Below are 15,211 nucleotides of genomic sequence, written 5' to 3' on the forward strand. Positions count from 1 at the left end.
GTTGCAAAATCTTCCCACTTAATACAATTTTGTGATAACGTATTTTCTCCAGCAGGGTAATCAGAGTAAATACCAATAATGTTGAACTGGCACACATGAACACAGATACGTGATCACCATCTCACTAATCCTCAGGAAGTAATGAGAGCACATGATAGAAGAATAATGACCAACTGTTAATTTAAGTCTGTAATTTCTTCCTAAAAACCTCCAAATGCAGACTACAACAATTTCATGGAAATGGTCGTATATTTAAGTTTCAGACTACAAATGCTATCACTTGCCATTAATGCAACCATTACATTGTGTTGCACTACTTCAAAGGAGGTCAGCACCGGCTGATTTGCCTGATAACAGTTGTAATACTCTTCCGTGATGCACACGAGATGTTAGAATATATATAAAAAAACATATTAATAAATCCTTCTGCAAGCACTAAAAATAATGAAAGGCATCCAGCTTTGCCGTTACTAGGTTACAGGATGCCACCCTGAACCAGGCAGTCGATCAGCACGTGCTTCTGCAAGTCTGACCGAGCACGATGATGGCCTGCGACTGGGCAAAGAGAGGGTGCTGCCAACGCCAGGGCTGGGCTCCCCGCTGCAGGGCAGCCCTTGCAGGTAGCTGGGGGAAGAAGGGAGAAGCTGGAGGAAGAGGACAGGTGACGACGATGCCTGGGGCCAGGGGTGAGTGCTGGTGGGGCTGCGCCCCGTCTGCATCAGCACTTGCAGAGCTGGAGATGCTGTAAACCCACCCGTATGGGTGCAGCAGGGAGCGAGGAGAGGTTGCATGGGCGGCTCAGCACTTGTTTTCCAGCTAGGGGTGTATGTCATACCAGCTTCACACAGTGCAGAACAGAACACCTACAAGTGCTATGACTCTACTTGCCCATTTCAAAACTGAGTACAATAATTTTCACCTTTTACCCTGAGACACAATGAGATTGAATCAATATCTGCCAGGGGCCCAGATTCCTGGGTACCGGCTACTATCCAAGGCACAAAGCATTACTGCTAACAAACAGCAACACTAAGTAACACCTGCCAACAACCTAGGAATATTTCTTAACATTTTTAATGAAGTTCCTTCAATTTGTTCAAGCTCTTAAATCTTTTTTATGAATGCAGAGTCAGAAGGGTCACATCTCTTAAGTCTAGTCCCTGGGCATCAAAGGCAAGTAGGTCCAAAAAAAGGCAGTCTGGGATTACTGTGAAAGACTGCACAATCACTTGTCTTACAGAAAGAAGTTGTTGTCAGAAAATTAAGATAATTCCTCCCTTTCCTGAGAAATATGGGTCAGGCAAAAAGTAAAGTCAGGACCCTGAATTTTAGGAAAGCAAAATTCCAACTCTTCAAGGTGTTAGTCAATAGGACCCCCTGGGAAACTGCCTTCTGGGACAAGGGAACAGAATAGAGCTGGCAGATCTCTAAGGATGCTTTCCATTGAGTGCAAGAGCTCTGATACCCGAGTGTAAGAAATCAGGAAAGGAAGGCAAGAGACCAGAATGGATGAGTCAAGACCTGCTGGTCAAACTAAAGGGCAAGAAGGAAGTGCACAGGCAGTGGAAGCAGGGACAGGTATCCTGGGAAGAGTACTGGGATGCTGTCCAGTGTGTAGGGCTGGTGTCAGGAGGGCCAAGGCACAGCTGAAGTTGAACTTGGCAAGGGAAGCAAAGAATAATAATAAGGGCTTCTACAGGTATGTTGGCCAGGTTAAAGAATGTTAAAGAAAGCATTCCTCCTCCCCAGTGAGCAAGACTGGCAAACTGGTAACAACAAGGCAAAGGCTGAGATACTCAGCAAATTTGCCTCAGTCTTCTCTGGCAACCTTTCTTCCTACACCTCTCGAGTGGATGGACAGCAAGACAGGGACTGGGGGAGTAGAGTCCCTCCCATGGTAAGAGAAGATCAGGTTCATGACCCCCTGAGGAACCTGAACATACACAAGTCTATGGGAAATGGCTGATGTAGTTGCCAAGCCACTCTCCATGATATTTGAAAAGTCATGGCAGTCAGGTGGAGTCCCCAGTGACTGGAAAAAGGGAAACATTGCACCCATTTTTCAAAAGGTTAGCAAGGAGGACCCTGGGAACTACTGACCTGTCAGCCTCACCTCTGTGCCGGGGAAGATCACAGAACAGATCCTCCTAGAAGCTGTGCTAAGGCAAGGGGGGACAGGGAGGAGATTAGAGGCAGCCAGCATGGCTTCACCAAGGGCAAGACCTGCCTGACCAACCTAGTGGCCTTCTGTGATGGAGTGATTACATCAGTGGACAAGAAAAGAGCTACAGATGTCATCTATCTGGACATAAGGCTTTTGGCATGGTGCCCCACAGCATCCATCTCTCTAAATTGAAGAGATATTGATTTGATGGGTGGATTTGGTGGGTGGACTGTTCGGTGGGTGAGGAATTTGTTGGATGGTCACATCCACGGGACAGTGATCAACAGCTCAATATCCAGATGGAGATCGGTGACAAGTAGTGCCCCTCAGGGGTCCATATTGAGAGCAGGACTGTTTAATATCTTCATCAGTGACATAGATAGTGGGATCAAGTGCACCCTCAGCAAGTTTGCAGATGACACCAAGCTGAGCGGTACAGTTGAGGTGCCTGAGGGTCAGGATGCCATCCAGAGGGACCAGAACAAGCTGGAGAGGTGGGTTCATGTAAACCTCATGAGGTTCAACAAGGCCAAGTACAGGGTCCTGCACCTGGGTTAGGGCAACCGCTAGTATCAATATAGGCTGGGAGATGAAGGGATTGAGAGCAGCCCCGTGGAGGAGGACTTGTGGGTGTTGGTGGAAGAAAAGCTGGGCGTGAGCTGACAATGTGCGCTTACAGCCCAGAAAGCCCACTGTATCCTGAGCTGCATCAAAAAAAAATGGTCAGCAGGTCAAGGGAGGTGATTCTTCTCCTGTGCTCTGCTCTGGTGAGACCCCCCTGCAGTGCTGCGTCCAGCTCTGGGGTCCTCAGCACAGGAAAGACATGGACCTGTTGGAACAGGTTGAAAGGAGGGCCACAAAAATTATCTGAGGGCTGGAGCACCTCTGGTATGAAAAAAGGCTGGGAGAGTTGGGTTTATTTAACCTAAAGAAGGCTCTGGGGAGACCTTATTGCGGCCTTCCAGTAATTAGAGGGGACTTGCAAGAAAGATGGAGACAAACTTTTCAGCAGGGCCTATTGCAATAAGACAAGGGGTGATGGTTTTAAACTAAAATAGGGTAGATTTAGATTGGATATAAGGAAGGAATTTTTTACAATGAGAGTGGTGAAACACTGGCCCATATTGTCCAGAGCGGGGGCAGATGCCCCAGCCCTGGAAACAAGCAAGGTTGGGTTGGACGGGGCTCTGGGCAACCTGGCTTAGTTGAAGACGTCCCTGATCAAGACAGGAGGGTTGGACTACAAGACCTTCCAATCCAAACGATTCTATGATTCTTTCCTGTAAGGCTGCCTTCAGTGACAGGATTCTATGAAACAACCAGCGATGTAGGTGCATATTGCAGGATACCTACAGAAAATTAATACTTGCAACTAACACCTGTAAACATACACCCTAGAAACCTCGCCAGAAGGATAAACTCATCCAGTCAGAAAAGGGAAACTGAACACAACATTTGTGTTCAAGCAAAGCAACCTGTCCTTCAAACTCCATAGCTAGCAATGAGGCCAAAAGCTATCCTTAAAAACTGGATAGTTTTGCATAGTGCATAATTTTCTAATACTTTATAGAATGAGTGCAAGAATTGGACAAAATCTTAGTTGAAAACAGTATGTGGTATAAATATATATGTGCACATATGCATGCATAGAGCAAAATATAAAGGTATGCACATAAATAGATATGTATTTCCAACCCACTGTTCCTCCACAGCTGACAACAGCAATTTCAAGAGATCATATTGAAACCACTGACAGCAAGACAACACAAAATAGCTGAAACACTGTGTTTTGTAAATAAAGAGATATGTTCAGACTAGAATAGCTCAGCTACGTAAAAAGTAATAGCTGAAGAGAACCATCCTGGAAAGCTGGGAAACCTTTAAAAGCGTGAACATTACACCATGACACTTGGCTTCCTTCTTCAGGTGCATATCGGCTAAAGGGCAGGGACAGGGGTACATGCAAGAAGTCAAACTCTTTCTGCTCCAGCACAGGGATGCGCTGCTCTGCTCCCACCAGGACGCAGCCCACCAGACAATCTTGTATGTGATCTGTTAGGGACAGTTAGTGAGATGCTGTCCCACCAGCAAGGTTCAGATAACTCCTACACATCTTACAAATTACGTTTGCAGGATTTAAAAAAAAAAAGTCAGAATTATGAAGCCTGTTACTTGCCTTTGTGTGCTATTTCTAGAAATGTGATTAGCAAAAATACCCTAAAGGTTTACGGTTTGATTTCACGTGTAAGTCGTGCAGGCATATGCCTATCATAAACAGAAATGCAAACTTTGCTCGGTCTGAGGTTTCGTACCCTGTTTTAAGCAATCCAGTCGGGCTGGACAGTAAGATTCAGATATCTTTAGAGTGAAATTGAGCCCAGTTTTGAGATAATGTGTTTATACTTTATGATGATTCAATTCAGTGAAGAAGAACCTATCACTATCCATAGATTGTTAGTATGAAACCAGATGAACGCAGCTGGTGTTGCCTTGGTAAACTGAGATCCCTTTAAATCTCAAATACAAATCGATACTTTAAGAATTACAATGGGAAGGTCTAAGCCCTCCTGTATTGATCCGAGACCCACAAACAGGCTTTCAAAAGACGTATGACACAAGTTTTGCAGAACTCAGCTAACCATTCTCCTAGAAAATGTGTGATAATTCTTTCCCCTCACCCCAAAACATTTATCTTGAGTAGCATGATTTCCTGAAATAATAATAAATTACTATTCTTTAGATTATAAAAGTGGGTTGCATGACTAGACAGATTCCCTGGGCCAATACTACAGCAGACTAAAAAAGGCCCTGGAAACTACACTTGAGTAGAAAAGTCCCTGTGACTACTTAGGAACGAAGCTGGCTCTCCATCTTCAGAGATGCCTCTGCAAAAGCAAATAAAGCAAACTTCAAGGTGTTCCGCTCTGCTTTTTGGTGTTTTTTTTTTTTCTTTGGTTGGGTTTTGTTTGTTTGTTTGTTTTTGTTTGGGTTTTTTTTTTTCTTTAAGCTGGCTTCAACAGTTCTTAAATCACCTTGAATTTCATTTCTCTAAGCCACATTTAAGAATTGCCATCTGTCGCAGTTGGTTACTCAGGATCAGCATACCACTGCTCATTCCCTTTTTATTAAAACAATAACCCTTCAGTTACTAAATTTTCTGGGATCTTTTCCATGAAGGCACAAGCCGTGCTTATCCCATAGGAGCTACTGACACCACTCACAAAATTTAACTAACCTATAAACGAGCACACGGATGCTGGTTCATATAATGTTGCCACAACAATTTTATTACCCTACGCCTATACCACTGGTTTAGTTTTTATTTATTTAGTCTTTTGTGAAGCTCAGAAAACATTAACATATGATTCAGATAAACGGCTACCCCATAAGGCCAGGGAACGTTTAGGAAGTGGAGTTACCATAACAATATTAAGACTGTAAAAATAAACGCTCTGCTAGTGTCTGTTCGGGAAATAAAACTCTTGAGGAAAATCAGTAAGAAGAAAAAAATCCCTCTACGCTACCAGATGAGGACATGTGAATCCAGAGAAACCTGAGCGTTGACTTAACCAAGCATGGCTAAAGCTGGAACAGTAGCAAGAAAAGAGATTGCCATTTTCTCGAAACTGTGAACAAAAGATCTAAACGCCGGCAAAAAGCAATGAATCCTCTTCATTCACCAAAACCAACTAAGTGGTAACAAATTGTGAGTTTCCAGTTGGAGACAATTGGCCAGGAATAATTGCGTGAGATGCTAAAGGCTGATTTAACTCTTTCTTCCCCCCGTTTCTGAGAGGCATCAGAAGGGAGAGCTGTAGCAAGCAGTGCATGCTGGGACCCACGCCACCTTACAACCAATTTACTTTCTCACAGAGAAGTTCATCCTGCTGAGAGAGCAGGTTTCCATAGATAAAAGATGGGATCTCAAAACAAATTAAGGCTACGTGAAGCATGCCTGCATTCTACTGTAGTAAATTCTGCAGAGCTTGCCTGTTGGCGGGGGTAAGATGTTATGACTTTAGCAGATACCAATCTGAGATATATTAAATAAATGAAAGACCTGAAGTTACTTAACCAAGCTCCGTACATCGGAGGGAACAATAGTGGATGTAGCCTTTTCTTCGTCTAACATTTCAATCCTCATTATTTAATTTAATAACAACTTTGTGGGCAATTTAGTTGGTAGGCAGAAAAATCGATATAAAAAGAAGTAGTACTATTTTACTTGGAGATGACGAAGGAGGCTTTTAAAAATCTTTTGTTTCAGATCATTATGCTAAAGCACGGGGGGGTTATTCTACAAGTGTTCTGAGATAATGTTGGATTTCACATTTAAAATGTTACATTATCAGCTTCTAATAAACATTTAGCAAGGAGCACAGATAACAAGACTTTTTTAAAGAACTGTATTTTCTGAGTCATTTTGTTTACAAGCCGATTGTTTTGCAGGCATCTGTTTGAAAGCACATTTTGTTTTGATCCCTCCTTCTCAGCCTTGCAGATAGGAAGAAATGCTGAAATTATTTGCAAATGAGAATCGTCATCTTCACATTCAGAGACTGAATGTGAAGATGGCAGAACAGAAATTGCTAATCCTAACAGAAATTGCTCGGCAAAGGCATGTAATTAAATTTCTCATGGAAAGAAAAAAAAAAAAACACTCTCACTGTTTGAAAAATGAGACACCTGAGCTTAAAATTTTGGCCAAAAGCTAAATAAAGTCAAGCCTCTGAATTATTCTCTGTATCATTGCATTGGCACGGATTTAGAGCTGCAGTGTTTCTGAAGACCTTGCTTCATTTCTTCTACTTCTTTCTTTCTCTTCCATGAGGGTGGTGACTGCCCTCCAACATAACTCAGGCACCTGCTTCCCTCTCAGACTCATTTGCTCTTGAATTTTAAAACAATCTATAAATCAATCATTGGTGCATTATTATACTGGGTGTAATAATATAATAATTGCAAGGTAATTATAACATAAAAATAATAGTATAATAATGTAATTATTATATGTTCCGAATATATAAATGTGTAATAATATAATAATTGCAAGCTAAAAGGCCTGGATAGAAAATCCTTGCTAAAGCATCACCCAGCAAACCCTACCTGCACAGCAGAAAACCCAGTTCTTCCAGCCCCACTTCTGACAGTATTACTTTCTTATCATCCTGTAGTACATAAGCAGGCGTTATCCACACCTTCAATTCATACAGGTGATTTATTAGGAGATACACTGAAATGTACTTGCCAAGGGAGGATGGTGAATTTACTTTTTCCTGATTATGGCCCATTCTTTAACAGCTCAGTAAATATTTTCCTCATCCCTTTAATACACATTTGAAGGATAAACAGCCCAAAGGAGGGAAATCAGTCAGATGAAAAAAGAAAGGCCGTGCAGGTTTCCATCAGATTAAGTATATATTTCAGTAGCAAATAAAACAGACTGCAAGAATCACCAAAGGAAAAATGCACAGATTTGGGGGACGTTTAGCTGTTAGTCTGCTCACAGCACAGGGCAAGCAATCTTTAAGCAGCCTCCTCACTAGACTCCGGGATAGGTATGTGCACAATCTATATATCAAGGGTTATAAATAAAAGAGGGGATTTGCTGTTATTTTAGATAAGATAAAGCAAACCTACCCTTGGTATTTATAAAGTCTCATAGTATTTCAACGCTTAACATTTTATCTCAGAGCACCGCTACGAGACTTGGGAGCGCTGCGCTTGCAGGCTTGTGTGCGTGGAAATGAAGCCCAGCCTTGTCTGCAGGGACATGTCCACAGGCATGGCTTGGGAAGACTTAGAGCTGGGAACACCTCACTGAGGGATCCACAGACCACCCAAAGGCCTTATCTTGCCACGTCTTGGGAAACAGCCTGTTACACCCGTCCTCCTTCTCTTTTTCAAGCCATAGACCGCGCATTTGCACATACACATATAAAAGAAAATCACAGCTTCTACCCACCACCCATCAAACTTAGCCCATTTCAAGAATTTTATTTATTAATAGAGATTAGCAACAGTGAACCAAATGCTCAACCACTTCTGAATCTTTCCTGCAGGATCTAGATCCTCTATTCTCCATGAATCTCACCGCAGAAGTCAAACCTGCCTCCTTTACACCCGGCTGGATCGGCACACCTATTCTCTCATCCTCTTAGTTTTTATCTGAGTCTAACATCTTTTGAAGCCAATAACATTTTGGTTTAAGATGTAAATTAGATGTGGATATTGGCGTCATCTTTCTTTTTATGCTAATTAAAAGTAATAACCAAGTGCTACCTTCACATGGACTGTTTAAAGAACAGTGGAAAGGGCTTCAAAGTGGGGTTTTATTGGTTCCTTATTCCTTCCACCAAAGCCAGAAGATTTCTGGTACAATACCAGGAACAAAGAGCCACACCAATTCACCTGCTTGGTTGCAACCTCCATCAGAATTTTATTTTCTCAGTGCATAAGAGCATTTTATAACACCACAAAACCTTATATATGGACAGTAAACATAACTCTGGAAAACTCACATCAAACCCTCTGTCAGCCTCCACAAACAGTAGCAGCAGCATGCTTGAAATAAGAGCTCAGGTGTAAATAACAGTTCTTGACCCTTGGGTCTAAGCAGATGAGCGACATCAACCTATCCATCACTCCAAATTGTTGTCATCTTCTACTCATATGCTTGCCATCAATCCCCGCTGAATCCAGTGCATCTGTGCTGCTGGAGATGCGAATCTGGAGTAACTGCGGTCCCAAACCTGGCCCACAGCTCAGCCGCCAGCCTGCTCGCTCAGTCCTTTTGCCCCGCTTGCCCAAGATAATCTCATTTAAATAGACGATTGCAGAAGGTTAGCATAGCTCTTGTTACCTTCTGTGGGAATTGCGGCTCCGAAGTGTTTATAAGCTTAAAAACCAGAAGGCAAACAAGCCTAACATTCGAAACAGAGCTTGTAGCAGGCAGCGGGATTTACCATGGGTATTAAGAAGATTGTGGTGTGCATATGCTAACACCGCGGCGAGCAGCAAACGTGCAGCCTCTCTGCTCCTGCCACAGCTACATCTAACCCTGCAGCATCGCAGAAACGGAAACCGCATCTCCCTTTGTTTCTTTTTTAGGGCCCATCATGGAAGAAGAATTGCAAGTTACTAAAATAAACTTTTTTATTTTCCCTATATTGGGTTGACATCTCAGTGTCAGAGATAAACCTTCCGCTCTCCAGATGATACACCCACTCCCGCAGCACACGCTGCAGAGGGGGAAGGTGGCAGAGCGCCAGCTGGATCTCTCATCCTGACAACATATTTTTGCAGATTATGCAAAACCAGCAACATTTAGCTTTAGAGGAACATCACAGCTGTTCCCCTTACCCTGTCAATCCCAGTCGCAAACTTGCAACAGGTTTCATTTAGGAAGGGACTAAAGTGCTCCAAAAGCGGTGCTTTCTACATGCACAGCCATGCACAAGCAATGTGAGAAGTTTAACAGCAACCCTTCGAGGACAGCACCAACCCTACCAGCCAACAGAGATATCACAGGCTGCCAGTGAAGGGACCAGCACAGAAAACTGACTTTTGTCATCACATTAGGTGCTCGTGCCAGATTTGCCTCTTGATGAATTATACAAAAAAAATACAGTGTCAAGCAAGCGTCATTTTCTCATACTTGTGCAAAGGGATTTCTCAAAACCCAGGCAGCTCCTGCTTCAACCCAAAGGCTGAAGTCAAGGAGTCCTTTGACCACAGTGGCACCTCCCTGGCTCTGGCCAAGCCAAGTGAGGCTCCCAAAGACCACTGGACCTCTCTGAGGAGAGAAACCAGGCTGAACAGCTTATTAACAGAGACAGGGAAACTCAACAGGGCACATTTAAGAGGTTATTTTTATTCTGAAACAGGAATGATCATTACACTTTATAGTATTATAATTCTCCGGTCATCCATAACCTGTAAACTTTTTGGCTCGTGGCTTATTCTGGACCAAGTGCCTTCACTTGATGTTAAAACTGGATTCTCACCCATCAGCAGGACGCTACTCTGCCTATTAATGCATTACTCCTAACAGCAGTACATAATGATTTTTCTAACATATTTCTAAAGGTCCATATGGGAAAAATTACTTGGGAAAAACTTGAATATTAAGCGCATAAATAAAATGAAACCTGATGTCTTATTGCACAATAAACCAAATGGAGGTGAAGCTGAATGTGTAGGCGTGTTCAAAGGAAATGGGGACACAGCGTAACAAGCAGCACTGGAAGTCTCAATATATACCCAAACATCCTTTAAAGTAACAAACAAAACAAAAAATTTGACCCAGCTGAACCCAGTCCCTACAGAAACTTTCACCCTGCATAAAGCCTGCAGACCTTCCCAGACAGAAGAATGAGAGTCCCCACACAATACCAAAAAAAGGAAATTTGTGTAAAAATTGCACATAAACGTTAGGTCACAGCCTCAGTTTGCTTAAGCGTAAGCCCGTCGTTTTACCCCAGTGCAGCTGCACACCATGATTTTATCTACACAAATCTGTGCAGAGGAAAGCGAGGCCAGGTCCTGCTGTGGTCTCTACGCTCAGCGCAGGGTCTCCGGCTGTTCTTGCTGACACGGCTGAGCCTCCATAGCTCTCATCGATTTTTATTGTCCATTAGCGCCATTTCTAGATTTCTGAAACAAGCAGCGATGGGGTCCAGGTTTATGGCACGTTACACGATACAATGCTCGGCCGTCATGAGGGACGAGAACAACAGAAGAGAGAGGAATGTACGGTTAAAACTATTAAACCGCAGCAAACCTTCATCGATCCTGTCTCCCTTTTTCTTTACATTCTACCAAGAGACCTGTGAAAACAGAAGAGCTATTGAAAGACTGGAAAAGGTTGAAGGACTTGAAGCTTCGCGGCAGAACTTCTTTCACTGAACTCCAGGACAAGGCAAACAATTGCAGCCTCCTGTATAAGTCTAGAAAAACCTATGGTCACTCCAGAGCACTTGAGTGATGTTCATGTCTCTAAAAAGGAGTTTATTCCATGGTTGATCATTAGAGGCAGCCAGCAGATAATAGTTGCTCAAGAACAACCACTAATAAATCAGAATAACATCAGAAGAAAGGCAAGTGGCCACAGAGGAGCTCTGCTCATGCGATAACCACGACGCAGGGCACGGTGGCACTTATGGGAAACCCCACATCCTTTTGTAGGTACTTTTTAATTACTGTTTAGGTCTGATTGTATTACTAATGACATGCCTAGCATGTGTTTGGTGGTAGAAAGAGACAGAGATGTATTTGTTCATGTGATTAAGCTAATTTTGTCATTCGACAAAATACATCAAACCCCACTCAGTGGAAGTAAGGTTAGCTTCAAACACCAGAAATGTAATAGTTAAGTTAAACTCCTCGAAGAGAGCAGATGCGATGGCTGTGAAATGAAGGAACACACGGGAGGAAGGGGGAGTCTGCACAAAGGTTTGGTTTCACTTGCAAATTTGCAGGATCATTGATGTCCTCGGCTCCCGCGTACTTGAGGCAGGGAGTTGCCAACAGCCACATTTGATGGGCAAGGGGAGTAATGAATTTCTTATCACAGAGACACATTATTTCTCAGATCTAATCTTCACTGATATTGGCAAAGAATTTTCATAGCCTTTTCATCTACTCATATTGAAGTCATAGTTTTAAAATAATACAGAAAGATTTATTTTTATTAGAAGCTGTGAGGCAGGTTGTCAGCTCCAGTTTGCCCAGCAATGGACATCCAGGAAAGGTAGAGCTCAGAGCCAAACCTCAGCATCGATATCCCATGCAGATGATGTCAACTACCTCCTACGAGGCACAGAAAGGCACAAGGCTAGAAATCTTGTGCTAAACAAACACGTCATCTCAACAACAGCGAGCGTGAAGCGCTAGCCTGACTACCACACACTTCTAATACACGTCAAGGTGTGTAGGAGTCTCAGTGCAATAATTTTCAAAGTGCTTTGTAGAGCTGATATCAAGCATTTTCGAGGAGAAGAAATCTCTCCCCTTTATTTGTCAAAACACAGCCAGGACTGAAACACCCTGCAAGGGGATTGGAAGGGTTAAATACTTGTTTCTGCTCAAATGTCTTGCAAAAGCATTTGAAGTGACTGTTGCACGAAAGGAATGGAGGTGGTCTTTTTTTTTTTTATTGAGAGTTGTTAAAACTAAAAATTCACATATACTCTCACTTCTCTTTAGAGGTCTGCTGGGGTTGGCTTATTCCTCTGCTTTGATATGCAAATGGGCAGCTTGCTTTCCTGCAGGGGACACTGGACGGCGTCCAAGGAACACAGAGGAGATGTCCTGTCAGGAGAGCAGCCCAGCCGCCCCGAACGGTCCTTGGGCAGCACCGAGAGCCAAGCTTGTGTTTTGGCTTAAAAATAAAACACCTTTGTTAATAGTTTTTTCTTCCAATATAAATGTTTATATATTTACCCTGCTAGTCATCTCTGCTGGCCAATAGCAAGAAAACAACAGTTTAGCTGTTCCTTTTCGGTCGGTGCGCTACTAAACTTATATCCGTCTGTTGAAGATCCTGTTTATGCTGCCCTTCATTTATGTCACAGAATATAGGTTAAGTAGCATTTAAGCCATTCAGCTGCAATGAGCAGCTATATTTTTAAAAGCTTAATAAGTTTATTTCTACTGGGCAGTTCTCTCATTAATTTTCTATCTGGCCCATTTTGTGGGGAAGATACAAGGAAAAGTACATTTTAGTTTCCATTTCCTGGTCCCTTTAAGTTCCACTCTTCCTCCCTTTCTTGTTTTTTCTGCCTTTTCTTTTCACTCACATAATGGAGTACCTATAAAAAAAGATTAAATGGTACCATAAAGTTTTATTAATGCCTTACATCATTGATATCTTCTCTGTATTGATAGTTCCACTTCCATTATTGCTACTTAGGCATTTAATTAGTGATTCATACAGTATGTTGTAAACTACAGTATTAGCGTTAACCATCCATATAAAAGCCCCCATTATGTAAAAAACTCTTCCCAATATCGTAATTGGAGTATAGTTATCCACTTTAACTGACTTGAATTGGATTATTATAGATTAATTTATAAAAAGTTACTTGTAAAGGACATTGAAGATCATGGAATATTAAGAGTGGAACTTCATTACAATAAAATGGACTTCAAGAACAATGGCGCTGTCTGAGTTTTATATAAATCCATTACAATCTTCTTGTAATAGGAACAATAACTGTTTTATCTGGGAACTCGGTGATACTTAAGGATGGAAAGACAGACTGTTAAGAAGAAAGAGGTGTGCCAAATTAAAGGGAGGATGTGCACTTAAATCCTGGATAAAGCAATGGAGAGAAAATTTGCTTTTTGCAGAAGGAACTTGGGTAAGAGCATGAGACATAACATAGATGTCTGACATGGAAGAAGCCCAGGGAAAACCATATTATTCTGAGCATGAAGGCTAAATACTACCATCAGTTTAGAGTAATATGAACTCTGATGAAGCCATTGATCCAAAGGGAGTTATTCCATATTTGTGTCACAGTAACCAAGAACAGGATCTGGGCCACCTCCCCAAAAAAGCTGTTCACACTTTTGTCTGCCGTCTCCTACCACCACCTATATTATTCCACTGGACTCATGAAACAACGCAGACTGGAGCACAACTTTGCTGACTTGGCAAATTTGCACCAAGCAAAGGAAATACTGAGCTTAGGCCACGGTTTGGCCCTGGTGTAAGGGAAGAAGTCCAAGTTCCCTTAAACGGGGCCTTCCCATGTGTAACCTCCATGTGCCATTGTAGCACTTCGAGCAAGCAGGAGGATGCAGAAGCTTTTTTCATGCCCCTGCTCTGTACTTTGTCCTTTATATCCAAGCTACCCGCTCTTTGCCAAGGACAAGAGTGGATACCAGTCTGCTCTCTGCTACTGAGGGGTCCCCGTCACTAGGGGGTTTCTCAGAAAATCGGCTCTACCGACTTTATAGAGGCTTGGCACCATCGAACAGCATTGAAGGATTTCAACAAGCCCTTCAATATTTGTGGCTGCATTTCACTGTAATCAGTTCAGGCTCCAGGACGTGCAGACTCGTTTTCCCTCCACAGTTTTGTCCTTTTCAGAATGATATCGCTTTTTCTGGCAGATAACACGTACAATAACATTCTCGCAAATTTCCCAAGTAAGTTTTTATGTGGTTGAGTATTTGCCTGCCTTCCAAAGAGAGAGAGTCCTCCCCATCTTTCAGATTTAATAGACACAATGTGCCGTGGACTGCAACGTTTGGTCGGGGTTAGCAATACTGTGCTTGCCACCCGTGTATTTGCAGGGCCCCTGAATAACCATGTTGCACTTCGTCTGGGAGGCGGGAGCTCCAGAAATCATTTCACCGAGTTAATCAAACAGCCTATCTAGCCTCAGTACCACCTGTCGGGTACTATTTCACAGGCAGCGTCACTGGGAATAGTACAATAACAGCGAGGCTAATGATGTTTAGAAACGGCACAGAGCTGGAAAATACCACAGCTAGAGGGTGATGAACCGCTCACCCCAAGGGCAAGCTCAGGAGAACATCCCATGGTGGCACAAGCAGTGCTGACCTACACATCTGCACACAAGCTCTCCGGCTTGTCTTTGACACGTGCAATTCAAATGTTGCTCATCTGTTGGACATCTCTCATCTTTCTAAGATTTTTTTCCACACATACAGCTTCTGCTTCCTTCAGGGTTTTTGGGCTCTTATCCACAACTTGCTTCAGACCTTTTAGATTCCCTCTGAAAAGTCCAGTTCATCTGTTTGAATTAAACCCTCTATATTTTCTACTCTTTCTGATCACCACACCCCCTGTACTCACCCAGGGGTGAAGCCGCTGGTCAGTGGGACATTTGGTTCACCATGCAGCTGGGCCTGAACGGGCCAAGAGAAGCCTACGAGGCTTGCCTCAGCTCTCTGCACTGATTTCCCATAAAACACAGTCAGGTCAGTGCCTTGAGAGTAGCTTTTGTCTGGCTTTGGACCATATGCACCAAAAAAGATTTATATTTAAAGTGTGACCAGGAACAAATCCTTTCC

Source organism: Phalacrocorax aristotelis, chromosome 11 (genome assembly GCF_949628215.1).
Source record: "Phalacrocorax aristotelis chromosome 11, bGulAri2.1, whole genome shotgun sequence".
Classification (NCBI taxonomy): domain Eukaryota; kingdom Metazoa; phylum Chordata; class Aves; order Suliformes; family Phalacrocoracidae; genus Phalacrocorax; species Phalacrocorax aristotelis.